General features: G+C 40.6%; 1 protein-coding gene across 3 annotated transcripts in view; it reads right to left on the bottom strand.

The window, feature by feature from the left end:
- LOC135208427 (uncharacterized) overlaps nt 1-22,149 on the bottom strand; it is a 119,330-nt gene extending 97,181 nt beyond the window's left edge. Inside the window, exon 1 of one of the 3 annotated variants that reach the window (XM_064240581.1) lies at nt 21,922-22,149. The gene's annotated coding sequence lies outside the window, so the exon portion shown is untranslated. Of the gene's footprint in view, nt 1-13,063; nt 13,247-16,164; nt 16,374-21,921 lie in introns of those variants that run through there. The other 2 variants (XM_064240582.1, XM_064240583.1) reach the window with 2 other exon arrangements.
- Nucleotides 22,150-22,228: the final 79 nt, after the last annotated feature.

Genomic DNA, 22,228 nt, shown 5'->3' with positions numbered 1-22,228 from the left:
ACCTCCCCGGAGGTTGTCATGATACTCATGTATCCTGACTTACAGGTCATCTGTTGCCAGGAACCCGGCTGTAATGCCTGTCCTGCAGGATCCCTGTGGACATGAAGTCTGCCGCTCCCACGCCGGGTGCGCCGTACGGGTAGACGACTACTTGGTGTGGCACCATGAGAACTGCCTCACCTGCTAAGCCTTAGTTGGAGCAGACTCCACCGAAAGTAGTCTCCATGATCAATGGCATTGGGCCATCGTTGCTTCATTATATTCACTTCCCGTGCATATTTTAGAATTGAATTGTTCGAGATTCATATACTTCAGGTCGTCTTGTCTCTATGGCTAACTCTAACCCTTCTTACAGGTCTTGGAAGCGAAGAGGGCAGCAGCTTTAGCCACCTTGAAGGACTGGGTCAGGGGTTTCGGGAGGAATTCTCCCAAAGGCCACCCGTACATCTTGGACCTAGTCTTCCCCGCCGCGAAGACGGGTTCGGTCGTGGATCCCCAAGTTGCATCTCCTCTAATCGCCGATATCCAGGCTATGGTCTCGCTCCCGGTGGAAGGGGACCTGACGGAGGACGTCGCAGAGGACGTTGCGGCTCTCAACCTGGACTTGGAGCCCATGACTGTAGATGTCATGGGCGAGAAGGTAAGGGTGTACTTGAGGCAGGTCCTGTAGGGGCTCAAGGGCTTTCCTCGAGTCCTTCTCCTACTCCTATCCCTTCCACATCTACTTCTTTCCGGGGCTTCACGGAGAAGCAGAGGTCGGTCCGACCAAAAACTTCTTCCTTGATCCCCAAGGTCAAGTCCTTTACGGACTTTAAACCAAAGCCGAAGTCGCTGCCAAAGAAGTCAGCTCCTTCCTAAGCATAGGCCTCGGAAGGAGAACGGCCCCAGTTTCCTTCCTCCTTAGACCAAGACCCCGAAGCTTCTCCTCCAATATCCTGGAGAGGTGGGAGACGTCGTTGGGAACCTAGTCAACACTAGGTTTCAGGAGATGTTCTCCCAACTTTCAAGCTCGGTCGAGGCCTCGGGTCAGTCGATCCAATCCCTGACGGAGAGGATGGCTGCCCAGGAAAATGCTATGGCGGGCATTAGGGACTCAATCGCGGCAGGCCACTCTCAATCCGGTCAGGTAGCAATACCTGCCGTCATGCCGGATTCGTCAAGACTCCCGGACTTCAAGCCCAACAACCCGTGGAGGATTGCGGCATACGCTCCTTTCGTGAACGGTATGCTCTCCATTGAAGGTATTGTGACTCGGAGGTTGGAAGACTTCGAGTGCTATCCCAAAAACCTTCAACCTCCATTCATGGGCTACGTCCGGTTAACTAACGCAGCCATAATGTGAGAGGATAAAGTCCCGAAGGAGACTGTCATCCTCCCTCGGGAACAGGCGCAGCAGGCGTGGCTGAAAAGTCTGGATGAGTGGGAGTGTGAAAACACTCGCTTCACCGCCTTCAAAAGCCCTTTCACCATTTTTACCCCGGTGGAAGGCACTCAGCTCCCACTTACCTATAAGGTAGTGGAAGCTACATACCAGGCAGCTCTTAAGGACGAGCCTATGCCTTAGCTCCGGGAAACGGAGCCGACCTCCCTTCTGATCCCCGGATCAGAAAACTATTTTGAGGGTGCAGCACCCACCTTCACAGTAGGGAAGCTGAAACCCGACTGCGCCACAACGCTATTCAGCGAGAGGCTCCCCAAGCTATCTGAATCACTAATCCAGACGGAGTTCGACGCCCGGACTAGGCTCAGCAAGTCACTCTCCTCCTTGATTATGGCAGAAATGACTGCTCTTGTTTACGAACAAGAGCCGTTATTTCAGGTCATGGCAAAGTCGTTACTGCATAAAATGCAGTGCGACTTCTATGACTTTGTCGTCGCAAGGAGGAACTGCAGGAAGCATGTTCTGGGGGAGGCCACCATCCGCCACGAGCCTAATAGGCTGATCGCTTCCTCCATTTGGGGAACAGACCTCTTCCCTGCTCCGGTAGTGGCAGAGGCGCTGCACGAGGCCTCTAAGGTAAACCAGAGCCTGAAGGTCAGGTGGGGTCTGGTAAACAAACGTAAGCTGGAATCCTCCAAAACCAACCCCAGGTTGAAAAAGAAGCCTAGGAAGTTCCAGTCCTTCCAGGCTTCACAACAGGCTCTGGTCCAGGCGGTGCAGGTACCCCATGTACCACAGCACTCCGCCTCAAAAGCACACCCTCAACAGCAGTATGTGCTTTTGACTCCACCACCCCAACAGCCCCAGCCATCAACCTCCTTTGCTGTCTCACCAGCCTATAACTCGGCTTTTAAGGCCCAGGCCTTTCGGCCATTTAATAGGTTTGCCAGAGGCAGCCGTGCCAGGGGTGCCTCTCGACATCAAGGATCCGGTAGGGCCACCAGCAGGGGCAGAGGTTTCCAGGGAGCACGGGGAGGCTGCCCCTTCGCAAACCAACAGTGAGAGTCCCAAGGTAGGAGGGAGGCTGTACCTCTTCCGCCAACAGTGGGGGTTCAGCTCTTGGGCTCAAAGTATAGTGACCAAAGGTTTGGGTTGGAGTTGGACAGGTCCTCCTCCACCCAACAACTTCTACCAAAAACCAACAGCGGATTTGATAGAGTATACCTAAGATCTTCCTCTCAAAGGAGTAGTATCAAGGGTCAAGAACTTAAAATTTCAAGGACGCTTGTTCAGCGTGCCAAAGAAAGACTCAGGAAAGCGAAGAATCTCCTGGACTTGTCACACCTAAACTTATTCATTCCTTGCGACAAGTTCAGAATGCTGACCGTTTCGCAGGTGTGGACCTTACTTCCCCGTGGGGCCGTCACAACCTATAGATCTTACAGATGCCTATTATCATGTCCAATAGCCAGACACTTCCGCCCGTTCTAGGCTTCAAGCTAGGAAAACAAAGCTTATTCTTTCAAGGTAATGCCTTTCGGGCTCAACATCGCCCCAGAATATTTACGAAACTGGCGGAAGCAGTCGTTCAAGAGTTGAGGTCTCAAGGAATAATGCTAGTAGCGTATCTAGATGATTGGCTCATATGGGCAAAGTCCCCCAAAAGAATGCCAAAAGGCAACGGTCAAAGTAATCAAGTTTCTGGAACATCTAGGGTTCCAAATAAACAAAACCAAGTCCAGACTAACACCGGAATCTCAGTTCCAGTGGTTAGGCCTGCAATGGGACTTGGATTTACATACTGTGTCAATCCCGCCATTGAAAAGGAAAGAAATAGCCAAGGCTACAAGGCAATTTCTCAAACAATGCCAAACTTTCCAGAGGAACCAAGAAAGAATCTTATGGCTCACTCAACAATTTTGCCTCGGTCACGGACATTCTTCTGAAGCCAGACTAAGGGACATTAAACGAGCTCTGGCGTTCAAAAGCAAACCGGAGGTCCCGGGACAAGCTAGCTTTTATCCCGGCGATCTTGCAGAAACATCTCCACCCATGGACGAAAGTGAAGAACCTATCAAGGGCAGTACCCCTTCAATTCCCCCCACCGTCTCGTGATCCACACGGACACGTCATTAAGCGGGTGGGGAGGGTACTCGCAGTACAAAAAGGTCCAGGAACCTGGTCCCTACCATTCCGCCAGCTACATATCGAATGTTAACTTGGAAGCCATGGCAGTGCAGTGTTTCTTACTCTGAAGAGGCTCCGGCCACACAAGAATTCGCATGTCTAACTGGTCCTAGACAGTGCAGCGGTAGTCCACTGCATAAACAGGGGCGGATCCAAATCAAGTCACCTGAATCATGTCCTGATAGCCATTTTTTCTCTGGCAGACAAGAACAATTGGCACTTGTCAGCCACCCACTTAGCAGGGGTAAGAAACGTGGTAGTAGACGCTCTGTCACACTCAGCCCCTCTAGAATCGGAGTAGACCCTGGACAACGAGTCATTCAAATGGATCTGTCAGAAAACCCCGGGGCTTCAGGTGGATCTCTTTGCCACGGAGTCAAATCAAACGGCTCCCTTGCTATGTGGCACCCAACCTGGACCCTCTGGCTTATGCCACGGATGCTATGGCAATAGATTGGAATGTGTGGAAGAAGATCTACCTGTTTCCTCCGGTGAATCTTCTTCTGAAAGTCCTGAACAAACTACAATCATTCAAGGGCCGGGTGGCTCTAGTAGCTCCCAAATGGCCCAAAAGCAATTGGTTCCCACTGCTCCTAGAATTAGGACTCCAGCCCCTACGGATTCCCAATCCCAAACTAACCCAGCTAGTTCAAACACAGACTGTGTCCGCTTCCTGAAGGATTCAGAAAGCCGTAACTTTATGGATTTCTTGAAGTTTGCAGCTCACAGGAACGCTAAAATCGATCCCCAAAAATGTTGGCATTTCTGGAAATACAGATTAAAAGGGAATCTACCTTACGTCAATATGACTCGGCCGTTAAGAAACTAGCTATGTTTCTTAAAGGCTCAAATACACAAAAAAATTACCACAAATTTGGCCATTTCCTTCTTCAGAACTTTGCTCGAGAAAGGTCTTACAGCAAGCACAATTACCACTACCAAATCAGCTCTTAAAAAAAGATCTTCCAGTTTGGTTTTGGTATAGATCTAACAGATTCTTACTTTTCCTCTATACCAAAAGCTTGTGCTAGACTTAGACCCACAGAGAGGCCTAAGTCAGTTTCTTGGTTCTTGAATGACGTTCTCAAGTTGGCCTCAGAAATAAATAATGAATCGTGTGATTATATATCCCTCCTGAGAAAAACTTTATTTTTATGAAGTTTAGCATCAAGAGCAAGAATTTCAGAACTGTCGGCTCTTTCAAGAGAACCAGGTCACATTGAATTCCTTCCATCAGGAGAAGTACTTCTCTCTCCAGATCGTCAATTTTTGGCCAAAAATGAGGTTCCACAAGAAAGATGGACCCCATGGAAAATCTTACCATTCCCCCAGGGCAAGTCCCTATGTCCGGTTAACTTCTTAAGTGAGAAGGGTGGTACGATTTCCTTAAAAGGCATCAGACAACAAATTTTGTACTTTATTAAACAAGCCAACCCGGAATCCTTCCCACGGGCTCATGATGTTAGGGCAGTTGCCACATCTATCAATTATTCTCAACATATGAATTTTGACGATCTTAAGAAATACACAGGCTGGAAATCTCCGACAGTCTTCAAACGCCACTACTTAAAGTCCTTGGAGGCCCTTAAATTTTCAGCAGTGGCAGCTGGAAACAAAGTTTCCCCTGACACTGCTTAATATTCTTATTAATCTTTCACTGTAGCTTTCCCTTCTGCCTGCCTCACTTGCACCCTTGCTTAGCTAGTTTGCCTCTAGTTTACATATTGCCTTGGATGTAATTGTTCTTACATTATTGCTTGCGTTAGGGCTCAGTTCCCTCGCTTATTTATATGATTGTTAACTTCATTGTCTCTGTTTCTTACATGTTTTACTGTTAAGTACCTTTAACCCTTAAACCCGACTGGACGTATTTTACGTCGATATTTTTTGTCTCTCGGGTGCCGACTGGACGTATTTTACGTCGACATACAAAAGCTTTGTTAAAAATTTGCGGAAAAATACTTTTAGGCCTACCAGCCGAAAACTCTTGAATCATGCGCCTTGGGGGATGCTGGGAGTTCACGGATGAAGGTGTTGTTTTGTTTACAATCGTTATGCAGGCGCGCAAGCACGAATGTCTTTCTTGCCGCACTAATAAGTATCTGTGACACATCTCTGAAATTATTTCGTCACTTTGACATAATTTTTGCACCATTTTAAATTAGCCATTACATGGAGTATTATATATGAAAATGTGCATTTTTATGTAGAATACAACAAAAAATACTCATGACTGTAGCTTTTATCAGTTTTGAGATATTTTCATATAAATAACGATAAGTGCCAAAATTTCAACCTCGGTCAACTTTGACTCTACCGAAATGGTCGAAAAACGCAATTGTAAGCTAAAACTCTTAGATTTTAGTAATATTCAATCATTTACCTTAATTTTGCAACTAATTGGAAGTCTCTAGCACAATATTTCGATTTATGGTGAATTTATGAAAAAACTTTTTCCTTACGTCCGCGCAGTAACTCTTCCGGATATTGTAATGAACGGTTAGCGCAAGAAATCAGAGGGGCCAGTTGAAGAGACAATGAGAACTCTGTAAAATCGTAAAACGTAGTGTCTTTAATTTCTATGAAACCTAATGTATTGTGTATATTATTAAAGGAAATAATAATGCAATGAAATGTTGTGTAACCTAACCTAATAGGACATATTACTTGGCCGGGGGGGAGAGCCCACCTGTACCCTCTTCCCCCCCTCCCAGTAAAAAAAAGACAAATTTGAAGGTAGACTAACATATAACCAAACTAACTTTACCAACCTAACATAACCTATCCTAGTAGAACGTGTTACCTGAATGTGGGGCGGAGCCCCATGTACACCCCCTTGAAGAAAACCAAACTTGAAGGAAGGACAACATATAGGTTACCATACTAACCTACCAACCTAACCTAACCTAACCTAGTAGAACATATTACCTGACCGACCAGGGGGGCCGAGCCCCCGCCCCGTACAGGAAGGCAAACTTGAAGGTAGACTAAGATATAACCAACCTTACTTCACCAACCTAACCTAACCTAACCTAGTAGAATGTGTTACCTGACCCCCTTCAAGAAAAACAAAAATGAAGGAAGACCAACATATAGGTTAACATACTAAGCTAACCCAACCTAACCTAGTAGAACATATTATCTGATGGGGGGGGCGGGGGGGGGGGGGGGCAGAGCCGCATACACAACCCCCCCACCGTAAAGGAAGACAAACTTGAAAGTAGCCTAAGATATAACTGATGAAAATGTTCGATTGTAAAATTATGAGTGTAAATAGACAGAGGTGGATAATGGAAAGAGAAGGGAGAAAAGGGTGTTAAATTGAAATGTGTGTAAAAGGATATAATGGAATATATATAAGTAGATGTTCCAAAAAGGCCAAACTTTAACAAAGAAATTGTTATGGGTATGAAATGTATTCTTAATGATGAAACGCAAACAGTCAGACGTGAATACTGGAAAGGGGAGGGAGTGAGTTGTGTATAAATCATGTATGGAATATCCCAAGCAACTTGCAATTTCATGTAACCGACAGGAAGGTAGGTATCGAATCGTCCTAACACCCACTTCTAGTCCAACCACGTAGGCACTTTCAGGTGTCTGTCCTCAATTATAACTTAATATTTCAAGGTATTTATGGCAAAATTTTTAGGTGAGGACAAAACAAAACTAATATTAAACAAATACTATGATAAAGGAAACAGGAATAAACACTAGAATTCATATAACATGATTAACAAACAAATTAAGAAAATGAATTGATGTAACTCAATGTATGGATACCCCCCAATTCTTCACTCTGTCCTACAGCAATGAAGGGGTCATACTGCAATGTGATTGGCTAAATACATGTAACCCCCCCCCCCATTTTTTTTCCTTACTAAGAAGTCTGCATTTAGAACAAAAGCTCCCTTACAACTAGCACATGCACAGTAGAATTGGCGCATGTGTAGTAGGATTCGGTGTTGTAATAGTAGTAGTAGTAGATGGGATTTGGATGTGAAATGGCTCCACTATTGATGCTTTTGTATCTCTTATTTTCGATTGTATTTCGTGTTTTAAATGTCTTAAATAATGGGAATACCACAATAACACGGCAAAACCTCACCCCAAGTGGGGGGGTAACAAAAAATTATCCATCAGCCCCTAGAGAAATGGAATGCCAGGCAAGCCCAATTTCACCCAATCTTTCTGCAGATCCCCAACTACAGAGATACACACACCTGAGGGAGCAAAAGTACGATTTCTGGGGAGAACTCCTATTTACCACTAAAGGAGAAGGATTTCCCCCCAAAAGTGGGCAGGAGTTCCAGAGTACAATTCCGAGTCGAAGTGCCTCCCTCCCTCTTCTGGTAAGAGGAATAAAGCGAAGAAGCGGGAGACGTTCCCTTAAAGGAAAACAGCAAGATGGGGAAGCTTATGCGGAGGGAGGAAGCAAGATGAAGGATTAGTCACTAACAGAGTCGTTGGGGCATGTAACCCTTCAACAAAGCCTTGGAAGACTCCCCCAGAGATCGCTTCCTCCTCTCGTATCTCCCCCACTGCTTCGCCGCCCAAGAGATACAAATTTCACAAGAATTACCTAATGAACACTCACCCCCTTGGTACTTCACGCCCAGGATGTGAGGATCCACTTGTATCTTAGAGTGGAATCTACCAAACTTCCTGGCCCCCAACCTCCCAGGCAAATGCATTCCAAAATGGGGGCTGATAAGACATCAGTTTTAGGTTTGACTAAAAAAAAAAAAAAAAAGCAAACAAAAAAGCCAACTATACAATCCTCACAAAAACACAGAAAGATCTGTTTTCTGTACGACAGATGAGAGCATGTCTAAACACAATGGCAGCCGAAAGCAAAGTGGCATGTTTACGTCAAGTCGGGTAGGACTCCCGGCTCTCAGACAAGCAGTTACTGCCTAACTGCCTTGTTGTTATTCTGTTACGACCGAATTCCAGCCTACACTGAAAGTAATTCCTTATGTAAAGGACCGAGGGTTTGTATTACGTGTAGGAACAAATAAAAGTTATTATACCAATCCTAACACATCTAACCTAGGACTTGGACCATTAGGAAATAAGACGGTAATTTACCAAAAATGAAATGTTTCTAAATGCATAAATTGAAATATATGAATGTAAGTGTTCTTCTAATAATTAGGTAACATTTTAACAAAGAAACTGTTACAGGTGAGTGATGCGTTCTAAACTGATGAACAAAAATACACAGACATGAATAATAGAAAGAGAAGGGTAATTTACCCAAGAAATCGTTAAAGGTAAGCAATACATTCTATAATTATGAACCTATATTAGATAGATGTGACTAATGGAAAGAGAAGGGAGTGACTTGTGTACAATTTTTGTATATAAATAATGTATGAAAATCTTATATAGGATCATGTATGAAAACCAACCTCCAATACCATGTCACCGAGACAAAAGTATTGAAACGACCTAAAATTGCCTTCTAGTCCAAGCCCTTGGTCATTTTTCAGGGGCTTGCCCTCATAAGTAACATATTGCAAGATATAACCTACATCTGGCAAAATTATGAAGTGAGAACACGTCAATGTACATATTAAACAAATACTATGATATACAGAATAGAAATGACAGCTTGAAATAATAAAACACAATTATAAAACAAATGAGGGAAAGGCATATATGTAACTTAGTGTATGAATCTCCCCCACCCCCCCAATCTTCACTTGGTCGTATTACAATGTACGGTTAATATTACAATGTGATTGGTTAAATAAATGTCTCTCCCAACAAAGAATACCCAATACTTCGCTCGCTTAACCCTTAAACGCCGAAGCTGTAAAAATAAAAAACTCCCCCAATGCCAGAGCCGGTTTTGAGTGAGCGCGGAAGCGGAAAAAATAATTTTTTCAAAATATCACAGCGCTTAGTTTACAAGATTAAGAGTTCATTTTTGGCTCCTTTTTTTGTCATTGCCTGAAGTTTAGTATGCAATCATCAGAAATGAAAAATAATATCATTATCATATGTAAATAATGCAATATATGGTAGCAAAAAAAAAATTCATACATAATTGTATTAAAATCACGCTGTGCAAAAAACGGTAAAAGCTAACGAGTTTCTTTTTTTTTCGTTGTATTGTACACTAAATTGCAATCATTTTGATATATAATACATTGTAAAACAATAAAAGCAACACCGGAAAAATATTATCACAAAATGATGTACGAATTCATAACGGGCGGACGTAAAAAAGTTTTTTTTCAAAAATTCACTGTAAATCTAAATATTGTTCTAGAGACTTCCAATTTGTTTCAAAATGAATACAAATGATTGAATATTACGATACTGTAAGAGTTTTAGCTTACAATTGCGTTTTTCGACCATTTCGGTAGAGTCAAAGTTGACCGATCGTGGTTTTTTTTCTATTTATCGTGATTTATATGCAAATATTTCGAAAATGAGAAAAGCTACAACCTTCAAATATTTTTCCTTTTACTTTACATGAAATTGCGCACATTTTCATATATAAAACTCTATGAAATACCTAATATGAAATGGAGCAAATTTTCCGAGAATTCGATGTACGCAATTCGGAGATTTATGGCGGAGAATCCGCGCTCGGAGGGAAGGAAAGTTTTTTTTTCATAAATTCACCATAAATCCAAATATTGTGCTAGAGACTTCCAATTTGTTGCAAAATGAAGGTAAATGATTGAATATTACTAAAATATAAGAGTTTTAGCTTACAATTGCGTTTTTCGACCATTTCGGTAGTCAAAGTTGACCGAACGTGGTTTTTTTTCAATTTATCGTGATTTATATGCAAATATTTCAAAAATGAGAAAAGCTACAACCTTCCATTATTTTTCGTTGTATTCTACATGAAATTGCGCACATTTTCATATATAAAACTTTATGTAACAGCTAATTTAAAATGGTGCAAACATTACCACAATCGCACGTATGATTTTTTCGGAAGAGTTACCGCGCGGACGTAAGGAAAATATTATTTTTTTCATAAATTCACCATAAATCGAAATATTGTGCTAGAGACTTCCAATTTCTTACAAAATGAAGGTAAATGATTGAATATTACTAAAATATAAGAGTTTTAGCTTACAATTGCGTTTTTCGACCATTTCGGCTAATTTTAAAATGGTGCAACATTACCAAAATCGCATGTATGATTTTTTTTCGGAAGAGTTACCGCGCGGACGCAAGGAAAAAGTTTTTTCATAAATTCACCATAAATCGAAATATTGTGCTAGAGACTTCCAATTTGTTGGAAAATTAAGGTAATTAGTTGAATATTACTACAATATAAGCCGTTTTAGCTTACAATTGCGTTTTTTTCCGAACGCCATTTCGGTAGAGTCAAAAGTTGGACCGGGAGAAGGTTGAAAATTAATGGCAACTTATCGTTATTTTATATGGAAATATTTCAAAACTGATAAGTTACAATCATGAGTATTTTTTGTTGTATTTTAAATGAAATTGCGCACATTTTCATATATAATACTTCATGTAACGGATAATTTAAAACGGTGCAAAAATTATGTCAAAGTGACAAAATAATTTTTGAGATGTGTCACTGATACTTTTAAGTGCGATAAGAAAGAAATTTGCGCTTGCGCAACGATTGTAAACAAAACAACGCCTTGATCCGTGAACTCCCAGCATCCCCAAGGCGCGTGATTCAAAAGTTTTCGGCTGGTAGGCCTATAAGTATTTTTCCGCAAATTTTTAAAAAAACTTTTTTGACCCGACGTATGGTACGTCCATTCGGAAATCGGGGGAGATTTTGACTCGACGTTTAATACGTCCATTCGGCGTTTAAGGGTTAAGAGTCTGTGTCTGAAACAAAAGCTTCCCTGTAATATGGCACATGCACGGTAGCATTTGGCATTGTAACAGTAGGTGGACTTTGCCTATGAAACGGCTACATTCTCAGTTTGTTTATCACTCATTTACACTTGTATTTCATCTTCCAAATGTCATAAGAGGAAATAAGACAATAACATGGCAAACCCTTCTCTCCCAAGTGATTTACCCCCACCCCTAACCCTCTTTCCCATCAGTCCGCCTTTGGATAGAGTTGTACAGCATAAGTCTCCCAGTGGTGTACCCCACAAACCCCGCATTCCCAATGGATCCCCCTTACCGTAGGCAAGAGTTCAAAGGTAAATTAGAGGTAATTGCAACCAGCTGACAAAAACTATGGCTAAATTGTTAATAGGCAACCATAATACTATAGGAAATTGCAATTTTCAAAGAAATCCTCACCGTGTCTCGATTACATATATTAACCATTAATATCAAACACAGAATTTACATATTTAATAAAAATTATAGATTACAGGTCCCATTGGGAAAATTGTAATTAATGGCTGGTCAGCAAGAGCTTACAACCATACGTTTTCATCGGAAGACGGCTGAAAGCAAAGTGGGTGGAATGTTTACATCAGGGCAGGCGGCCTACCAGATGTTAGTTACTGCCTAACCACCTCATTCAAGAATTTTACGGCCGTATTCCAGCCTCCACTGAAAGTAATTCCTTTTGTAAACACTGAAATTACTTATGTGGTAATTCTAAGCCGGCGTTCCGTGGTGACCGAGACTATGGTAATTGGCATTTTCCTGTTATTTTACTTGCTTAACAAGAAATTACAGTAATATTTATTTGGGCAACTGTAACTAAACTGTAATGTACCTTTGAAGACTACATGATGGTACCAAAAGCATGCGATGTACCAACATTACAGAGTTCTAATATAAATTCAAAGGTAAATAACAGGTTAGCAACAGCCAACCAGCAAAATATTATCTTAACTTCTTGTAAAGCCAGTAAAATAAGATAGGAAAACATCAACTGCCACAGTCTAATTCAACTGAACAATATTCAAAGGTTTGGGTAGGGGCGAAGAAACTTGGGTATTTCTACAGAAGCAAGCCGCGGTTGCCTAGACTATGGCAATTGACGTTTTCCTGTGTTATTTTACTTGCTGTACAAGATTTGAAACTAATATTTATTTGGACGACTGTAACTAAGCAGTAATTTACCTTTGAAGACTACATGACGGTATCAACGGGTCGACGTACGAGTTCAAAGGTAAATTAAAGTTTAGTTCCAGTAGAACAAAAAAAATATTCCCTTCAACTCTTGCAAAGCAAGTAAAATAACGTAGGAAAACGTCAACTGCCATAGTCTAGATCGCAGTGGAATAGTTCTATAGATCGATCTACCAAGTGTTTAGCGAAGTGTAAACACAGCGGCCATGTTTGAATTCCGCAACCACCACTGAGCCATATGTTCACTGGGGGAAGGCGGGGTACTGGGGGCACAGGAGGTACAAGTTGGCTTAATGACGATGGGTCGTTGGGTAGTGAATGTGGCAAATAATGATAACTAACCAACAAAACCTAACACTTCTAACTGGAAATTACTAAACTACGATTGTTCTAACAATACGGGAATATAGTTTGGGAACTTTACCTTAAAAGGAACTTTACCTTAAAAGGGGCAGATGGTGCAATTCAGATACGCACTTAGGCATGCCGAATCTCGTCCTCATCTCCGATTCTTGAAAGTCTGCCCATCTTGAATCTTGAACAGATTTTCGGCCAAATACCAAACGAATCACGAACACAGATAGGTTTCCCAAAATTATATTACAATGTCCGTATACCGTAACAGAATATTCAACACTATTACTGGTGAAACACAGTCACTTTGAGAGTATTGAGTGTGGGGTGTTAACACTGTGAATGTTTCTTGCTAAATGATTTTAAATCGCAAATTACACAATCAGTTGAATGTAAATATTGGCAGCGCATTGGTAACAAGGCCTCTGATTAGTCAGAAGAATTGTGGGCGGGTACATTGAGGGGGATGATTTCATACGTATGTGGAAACTAACTTGTATTGAAAGAAAAGGAAAAAAAAAGTGCAATAATGCGTAATACATACGTGAACAGGATATTGTAATGAACTAATGAACGGTCAGTGCAAGAAATCAGAGGGGCCAGTTGAAGAGACAATGAGAACTCTGTAAAATCGTAAAACGTAGTGTCTTTAATTTCTATGAAACCTAAGGTATTGTGTATATTATTAAAGGAAATAATAATGCAATGAAATGTTGTGTAACCTAACCTAGTAGGACATATTACTTGGCCAGGATGCAGAGCCCACCCGTACCCTCTTCCCCCCCCCCAGTAAAAAGACAAATTTGAAGGTAGACTAAGATATAACCAAGCTAACTTTACCAACCTAACATGACCTATCCTAGTAGAACGTGTTACCGGACTGTGGGGCGGAGACCCCTGTACACCCCCTTGAAGAAAACCAAACTTGAAGGAAGGACAACATATAGGTTATCATACTAACCTACCAACCAAACCTAACCTAACCTAGTAGAACATATTACCTGAAGGAAGACCAACATATAGGTTAACATACTAACCTAACCTAACCTAGTAGAACATATTATCTGATGGGGGGGGGGGGGGGGGGGGGGGGAAGAGCCCCCCCATTTAGGAAGACAAACTCTAAGTTAGCCTAAGATATAGGTAAATAATGAAAATGTCCGATTGTAAAATTATGAGCGTAAATAGACAGAGGTGGATAATGGAAAGAGAAGGGAGAAAAAGGTGTAAATTGAAATGTGTGTAAAAGGATTTAATGGAATATATAAATGTAGATGTTCCAACAAGGTCAAATTTTAACAAAGAAATTGTTATGGGTATGAAATGTATTCTTAATGATGAAACGCAAACAGTCAGACGTGAATACTGGAAAGGGGAGGGAGTGAGTTGTGTATAAATCATGTATGGAATATCCCAAGCAACTTGCAATTTCATGTAACCGACAGGAAGGTAGGTATCGAATCGTCCTAACTCCCACTTCTAGTCCAACCACGTAGGCACTTTCAGGTGTCTGTCCTCAATTATAACTTAATATTTCAAGGTATTTATGGCAAAATTACTGGGTGAGGACCAGGGTGACCAGACGTCCCGTATTTGACGGGATTGTCCCATATTTATGACATTTGTCCCGTATCGACCCTCCCCGGGACGCCTTTTGTCCCGTATTTTCAATATTTGAAAAAAATAAATTACAATATACTGGTGACATTTTGCAAAATACTGAGTAAAGGCGGCAACAGTGCAGTGGGCCGAGAACGAACAAATCTGTCCTTGGTATTTGATTTTTTAAACATAAGGTCGCATGTCCGACAAAAAGTGAAACAAAAAAGTGAAGAGGAAATGTACTTTTAGACCAGAGTGGCAAAATTACAGTGATTTCAAGTAATGGCTCGTCCCCCAAAACAACAACAAAAGCGGTGCATACTGCAAAATATGCTCGAAGAATTTTAGCATTACGCACAGTGGACTGAGGGATGTACGACAGCATGGATCAACAGCAGCACAAATCAAATAAACAAGCAGCGTCAGCTGCAGCAGTGTTAGGAATAAGATCATTATTCCCAACAAAAAATTGTATTTTGTTCAACTACCTCTCTAATTTAGGTGTCCCGTATTTCAATTTTCAAAATCTGGTCACCCTGGCGAGGACAAAACTAATATTATACAAGTACTATGATAAAGGAAACAGGAATAAACACTAGAATTCATATAACATGATTAACAAATTAAGAAAATGAATTTATGTAACTCAATGTATGGATACCCCCCAATTCTTCACTTGGTCCTATAGCAATGTAGGGGTCATACTGCAATGTGATTGGCTAAATACATGTCGCCCCCTACACCACCATTTTTTCCTCACTAAGAAGTCTGCATTTAGAACACAAGCTCCCTTACAACTAGCGCATGCACAGTAGAATTGGCGCATGTGTAGTAGGATTCGGTGTTGTAATAGTAGTGGCAGTAGATGGGATTTGGATGTGAAATGGCTCCGCTATCAATGCTTTTGTTATCTCTTATTTTCGATTGTATTTTGTGTTTTAAATGTCTTAAATAATGGGAAATACCACAATAACATGGCAAAACTTCCCCCCAAGTGGTTGGTTTCTCCCCACCCCAAAACCCCGGTTCCCACTGGGGGTCCGGGGTCCCCCTTACCGTAGGATAAGAGTAGAACGGCATAATTCTCCCCAGTGTTTTGTCCCCACCCAAAACCCCGGTTCCCAATGGGGGTCCCCTTTACTGTAGGATAGAGTTCAAGAGTAAATTGCAGTCGTCCGAATAAACATTACTTCAAATTCTTGTTCAGTAGGTAAAACTACATAGTAGGTAAAACTGCATAGAAAAACAGCAACTGCCATAGTCTGGGCCGCCGCGGATAGGTACCCTAGATCTACCGAAACTTGAAACATAGTTGCCATGTTTGAGTTCTGGTAGATGATGTGGGCTACATAACCAAGAGGGAGACTACGTTCGAAAGGGGGAAGATGGTGTGCTGGGGGGAGGAGGGCACAGAAGGTACGAGTTGGTAAAGTGACAAGTAATTGTTAGGTAGAAATATGGCAGTAAATAACAATTGCCCATATAATAACACATACCTGATAATTACTAAGACTTACTAACGCCACTAGCACCAAACCACAATTGATCTAACTACTGTAATAATAGAGAAAGTGTGGAAACTTTACCTTACAGGGGTGGATGGTCCGCCTTTACGTACATGTGGACTTATCTTCGGTTCTTTGAAGTGTATCTTGAATCTTGGAATCAGATAGGGCCAAATACCAGACAAACCACGAACACAGATAGGTTTCCCCAACATTAAAGTTAGGTCGTACAGATTACTTAACAGAAGTACTATCATAATTAAAGGTGAAAATACTGTCACTTTGAGGATGTGGAGAGTACGATGTTAATACTGCAAATACTTCTTAATAAACAATAAGAAAACGCAATTAAAAAAAAAAAATTGTGCAATACCAAGTAAAACTACCACGAAGGTGGTCTTGTAATAGACGGACAATACGGTAAATCAGAGAGGCCAGTTTGGGGGCTAATGTGAACTTTACAAGTAATGTGAGTAAAATCTTAAAAATGTAGTTTCTTTTATTTCCATGAAACCAAAGATACTGTGTATTATTATTAAAGGAAATAATATTGCAATGAAATGTTGTGGCAGGGGCATACATTTTACATAATAGTTGTGAATTCATATAAATTCATACATACATAGAAGTATATATTATAAAATAAACGAATTTACACATACTAATTAGGTTTAAATTATGAAATAGATAGAAGTCGGAGGATAACGCAGGGAATAAGGGATGAATTGTTATCAAGATTCAAGAATATTCGTTACTATCATCACTGTCTATTTCTGTAAATGATAGCATTTATATATGGGACCTGCTTTTTGGAGGAGAAAAAAAATTAATGACTAATATAGAGCTTACCATACTAACCTAACCTAGTAGAACATGTTACCTGACAGCATACTAACCTAACGAACCAACCTGACCTAAACTAACATAACGTGCTACCTGTAAAGGGGGGGGGGGGAGCTCTAACCCCTCTTAAAGAAAGACATACTTTAAGGAAACATAACATGGGTTAGCATTTTAACGTAATCAACCTAACCTAAAATAGTATAATGTATTACCTGACCAAGGGTGCTATGGCCCTTTCACCCCCTTTAAAGAAAGGCAAACTCAAAAGAAAGACTAACATATAAGTTAGCATACTAACCTAACCAAGCTAACCTAGTAGAACATGTTACCTGAACAGCAAGCTCCGGCTCCCCCTTAAAGAGAGAAAAACTTGAAGGAAGACTAACTTATAGGTTAACATACTAACCTAATCGATCTAACCTAACCTAGTAGAATGTATAACCTGACAGGGGGGCAGACTTAAAGGAAGACTAACATATAGGTTGGCAGACTAACCTAACCTAGCAGAATGTGTTACCTGATTGGGGAGGGCTCAGACCCCTGTACCTCCCCTTAAAGAAAGACAATATAATATGAATGTAAAATATAACCTAACCTAGTAGAATATGTTACCTGACCTGGGGCCGAAACCCCCCTTAAAGAAAGACAATGTATATATGAATGTAAATGTTCTAATAGTAAAATTTTATAAAAAAAACTGTAGGTGAGAAAACCTTGTAAAATGATGAAACGAAAATAGTCCGACGTGAATAATGGAAAGAGAAGGGAGTGACCAGTGTACAAATCATGTATAAATCATGTATGAAATATCGCCAGGCAACCTTTAGTTTTACGTCAATGAGACAAAGGTATCGAAACGTCCTAAAATCACCTTCTAGTCCCACCCTTTAATCATCCTTCAGGGGCCTGCCCTCAATTGTATATAACCCAATATTGTATGATATATGGGACAGCATTATAAAGTGAAAACAATTCAGGGCACATATTAAACATGCACAGTGGGATTTGGCGTCGTAATAGTAGTAGTAATGGGTGGATTCTGGCTATGTATCAGCTCCGTTATCGGTTTATTTATTGCTTATTTCAGCTTAGAGGTTGTGGAGAGTCGGGCGTTGACACTGAAGGGATGGGGAGGAGAGAGAAAAAAAAAAAAAAAAAAAAAAAAAAAAAATCCTGGCTAAATAATTGGAAAACGCAATCTGGGTATTCAGCAATGCATTGCTGATAAGGTCTCTGATTGGTTGAAGAATTCTGGGCGGGTAAATGTCGGAACTGAAGGGGTGGGGGGTGGGGGGGGGGGTGGGTGATTTCACACGTACGTATGTGGAAACCACGTCTTATTAAAAAAAAAAAAAAAATTAAAAAAAAAAAAAAAATAAAAGTGCCATACTGAGAAACACATATGTAGGTGAACAGGGTCTTGTAATGAACGGACAGTACAGGAAATCAGTGAGGCCAGTTGGGGGGTAATGTGAAATCTGTAAAAAAAAAAAAGTTTCTTTTATTTACTCTTTTATTTACATGAAAACAAAGATATTGTGTATTATTATTAAAGGAAATAATATTGCAAAGAAATGTTGTGGCAGGGACACCTATTTTACAAAATAAGTTATGAATTCATAAATGCATAACAATAGATATGGGTATATAAACGAATGTACATATACTATTCCAGTACAAATTATGAAATAAGTACAAGTTGGAGGTTAAATGCAGGGAATAAGGAATGAATGTTTTCAATATTCAAGAATCAGCTTCATCACTTCATTATTATCATCACTGTCTATTACTGTAAATGATTTTAACCCAACCACTAACAAGTAGGTTAGCATATTAACCTAACCACTAACAAGTAGGTTAGCATACTAACCTAACCTAGTAGAAAGTGTTACCTGAGCAGGGGGACTTCCCCCCTTAACCCACTTAAAGAAAGACAAACTTAAAGGAAGATTAACATATAAGGTTAGCATATTAACCTAACCTAACCTAGTAAAAAGTGTTACCTGAAAGCGAGAGGGTGGGGGTTGTTAAAGAAAGGCTAACATAAAGGTTAGCATACTAACCTAACCAACCTAACCTAGTAGAACGTGTTACCTGACCGGGGGGGGGGGGGGTCACCTTAACCATAACAGAAATGCTTGTGAATGTATAGAATGCAATATATGAATGTAAATGTTCTAATAATAAATAAAATTTTATGTAAATGTTCTAATAAGTAGTAAAATTTTATCCAAGAATTTGTTCTGGGTAAGAAAGCCTTGTAAAATGATGAAACGTAAATACACAAGAGGTAAATAATGGAAAGAGAAGGGTGAGAATTGTGTAAATTTTAATGTCTGTAAATCGATAAAATGGTGTGTGTGTGTTCTAATAACGTCAAATTTTAACAAAGAAATTGTTATGAGGGAGAAATGCATTCTAAATGATGAAACTAAATTAGCCAGACATGTAGGTATAAAGGAAAGAGAAGGGAATGACTCGCGTACAAATCATGTATGAAATACCCCCAAGCAACCTCCAATTTGATGTCACTGACAACAATACCTAATTGTTCTAATACCCCCTTCTAGTCCCACCCTGTAGGCATTTTCAGGGGTCTGCCCTCAATTATAACCTAATATTGCGAGATATAAAGGGCAAAATTATGAAGTGAGAACACGTCAAAACACACATTAAATGCTATGGTAAACAGAACAGAAATAAAAACTTTTAATATCAAAATGATTATAAAACAAATGAGGAAATGGGAATAAATGTAACTGGATGTATGAATCCCCCTCCAGGGCGTCCCTCCCCCCCAAAAAAAAAAAAAAATCTTCACTCGTTCCTATTGCAATGTAGGGTTAATATTGCAACGTGATTGGTTACATACGCATACCCCCATAAACCCCATTATTTTTCTCACTTAGGAGTGTTTTTGAAACAAAAGCTCTCCTATAACATGTCGCATGTGCGGTAACATTCATCATCGTAATAGTAGTTACCTAGTAGTAGGCGGGACTTAGCTTGTGAAAAGGCTCCATATCGGATCTTTGCTATACGCTTATTTTCGCTCATATTTCGTGTTTCAAATGTCATAAGTAAGGGAAAATAACACAATGACAGCAAATCCTTCCCCCAAAATGTTTTACCACACCCTAAACCCCTCATTCCCATCGGTCCCGCTTGCCGTAGGATTAAAGTTGAACGGCATCATTCTCCCAAGTGATTTACCCCCACCCCAAAAACCCCGCATTCCCATTGAGTTCCCTTTACCGTAGGATAGAGTTCTAAGGTAAATTACAGCTTAATTACAGCCGGCGGAAAAAATATTACTTTTACTTCTTGTTCAGGAGGTAAAACTATATGGAAAAAAGTCAACTCCCATGGCCTAGGTCGCCGCGGAATACTATACTCTGTTTTTTTTCATCTGTCCATCCGCTTGTGGTGTTTTTGTATGGCAACACTGCATCCCGGGCTTGAGATAATTACATTCAGCTTACATTCAACGATTAGAATAATATCCTATTTCGAATATTAGCGGTGTAATTCGCATACAGTAAATTATTAAAAAACTTTTCAGTTGCAAATGTACGCCCAGATATCCTTTTATTTGCCTTAAACTTACACATAGCGTAACTATCTAAAGCCTGGGACGCAGTGTTACCATACAAAAACACCACAGGCGGGTGGACAGATGAAAAAAAACAGAGTATAGTTATGTAGATCTACCTGGTCGAAATACAATATTCTAATGTTACATAATCATGTAGTGTGGAAATAGCTCTTGGTGTAGACGTGAAATCGAACAAGAATTTAATTATTAGGTAATAACATAAAACCTCTGGATCTTACCTGCTTACCCCCATAAGGATTATAAGTTAACCTAACCTACTGGCCAGTAAGAGGAAAAATAAAACACCCTTTGGGTAGCATAAGATTAATAAATGTAATATCGATAACGTTAACGACTATTGGGGTGTAACAGACCCGTTTGCAAGTTCTCTCCAAGTTTAAACCCGGCGCTCGCTCCTAACAATAGAGTATCAGCAATGAATATCAAGAGTACAGTTAACTGCAACACATACCACCAAGGGCATTTCTATATAAGCATTCCACATCGTTCGACTCCGCGAATACGAAAGCCACCAGGAATTGGGGGGGTCAATTGTATTTCGCCGTATTTAGTACGAGCCCCTGGGGGTTAATATATTACAGTCGTACGAATAAATATTACTTAAAATTCTTGTTCACGAGACACGAGGTAAAACTGCACAGAAAACCAACTGCCATAGTATAGGCCGCAGCGGAATAGTATTATAGAAGATCTACCGATATAATTTAAGAGAAATGAGAATAGGTTTAGCTGTCACATGACCGATATCTCTCATGGTGAGACAATATTAAGTTCATTGGCAGCATTCACAGTTCAGTCTCCAGCTAGATAACAAAATTATGAGAAATTTTTCCTTTTTCATTCTTTTGCTGTATTTGTTTGATAACACACCAAACTCGAACACGTTCCGGGTCCCCAATCCCACCCACCTACAACTACAATCATGACCGGCGGTCAACAAGAGCCAGACTGGTTATACATGTGGGCGCTGGTTGTGAGGAATAGGATTTCAGCTTTGCTTAGTTTGCTAATTAGCGATATTCTCTACGGTGTCAGGTTAGTCGATAGCCGATACGGAAGCAAAAGAGAAGTCCTCGTTCACATAATAGGCTAAAACAAAAAAGTGGTTTCCACAATCTTGATCCAACACAAAATAAATCGACCTGTGATACAACAAGAGTTAATGCGTTGTTGCAGCTACCACCACAACCGTTGTACGAACCGTGTTTATTTATACACGATGCCTCTTGCCCTTGATCTAGGTTACGCAGTCTCTCTTTCGGAACAATGAAGTTGTTGAACTATTTCTCGAAATTCCGAAAAACACAAACATTTCACATAACCTTTTGGAAGAGGTATGTGACCGGGTTAAGGTATATGAGAAAGTTAAGTATAAGTACCTTAACACAGGTAGAGGAGACGAGCAAGGCAGGCGAATATCAGTGTGAGAGTGATACCGCCAGTAGGCCGTCGCTTCTATTTACCAACTCGTCCCATCGATTGCCGGCTACTAAGATGACGTGGGAAAACATGTACGGAACTCGTCCGCCCGACTATGCGCACCATACGTATTTCTTTCAATGACGTGTACCTAGAAGGTCTAGAATGTTCTTCTTTGCTTTTTCGTTATTGGAGACATTAACGTCTTGTAATCATGCGGGTTACCGAGACGTAAACTGTGGTAACTGATCGCCGCGTCACTTACTT

The sequence above is a fragment of the Macrobrachium nipponense genome, chromosome 35, assembly GCF_015104395.2.
Source record: "Macrobrachium nipponense isolate FS-2020 chromosome 35, ASM1510439v2, whole genome shotgun sequence".
Lineage (NCBI taxonomy): Eukaryota > Metazoa > Arthropoda > Malacostraca > Decapoda > Palaemonidae > Macrobrachium > Macrobrachium nipponense.
Note: the sequence above shows the minus strand (reverse complement) of the source record. Positions and strands in the feature narration are given on the sequence as shown.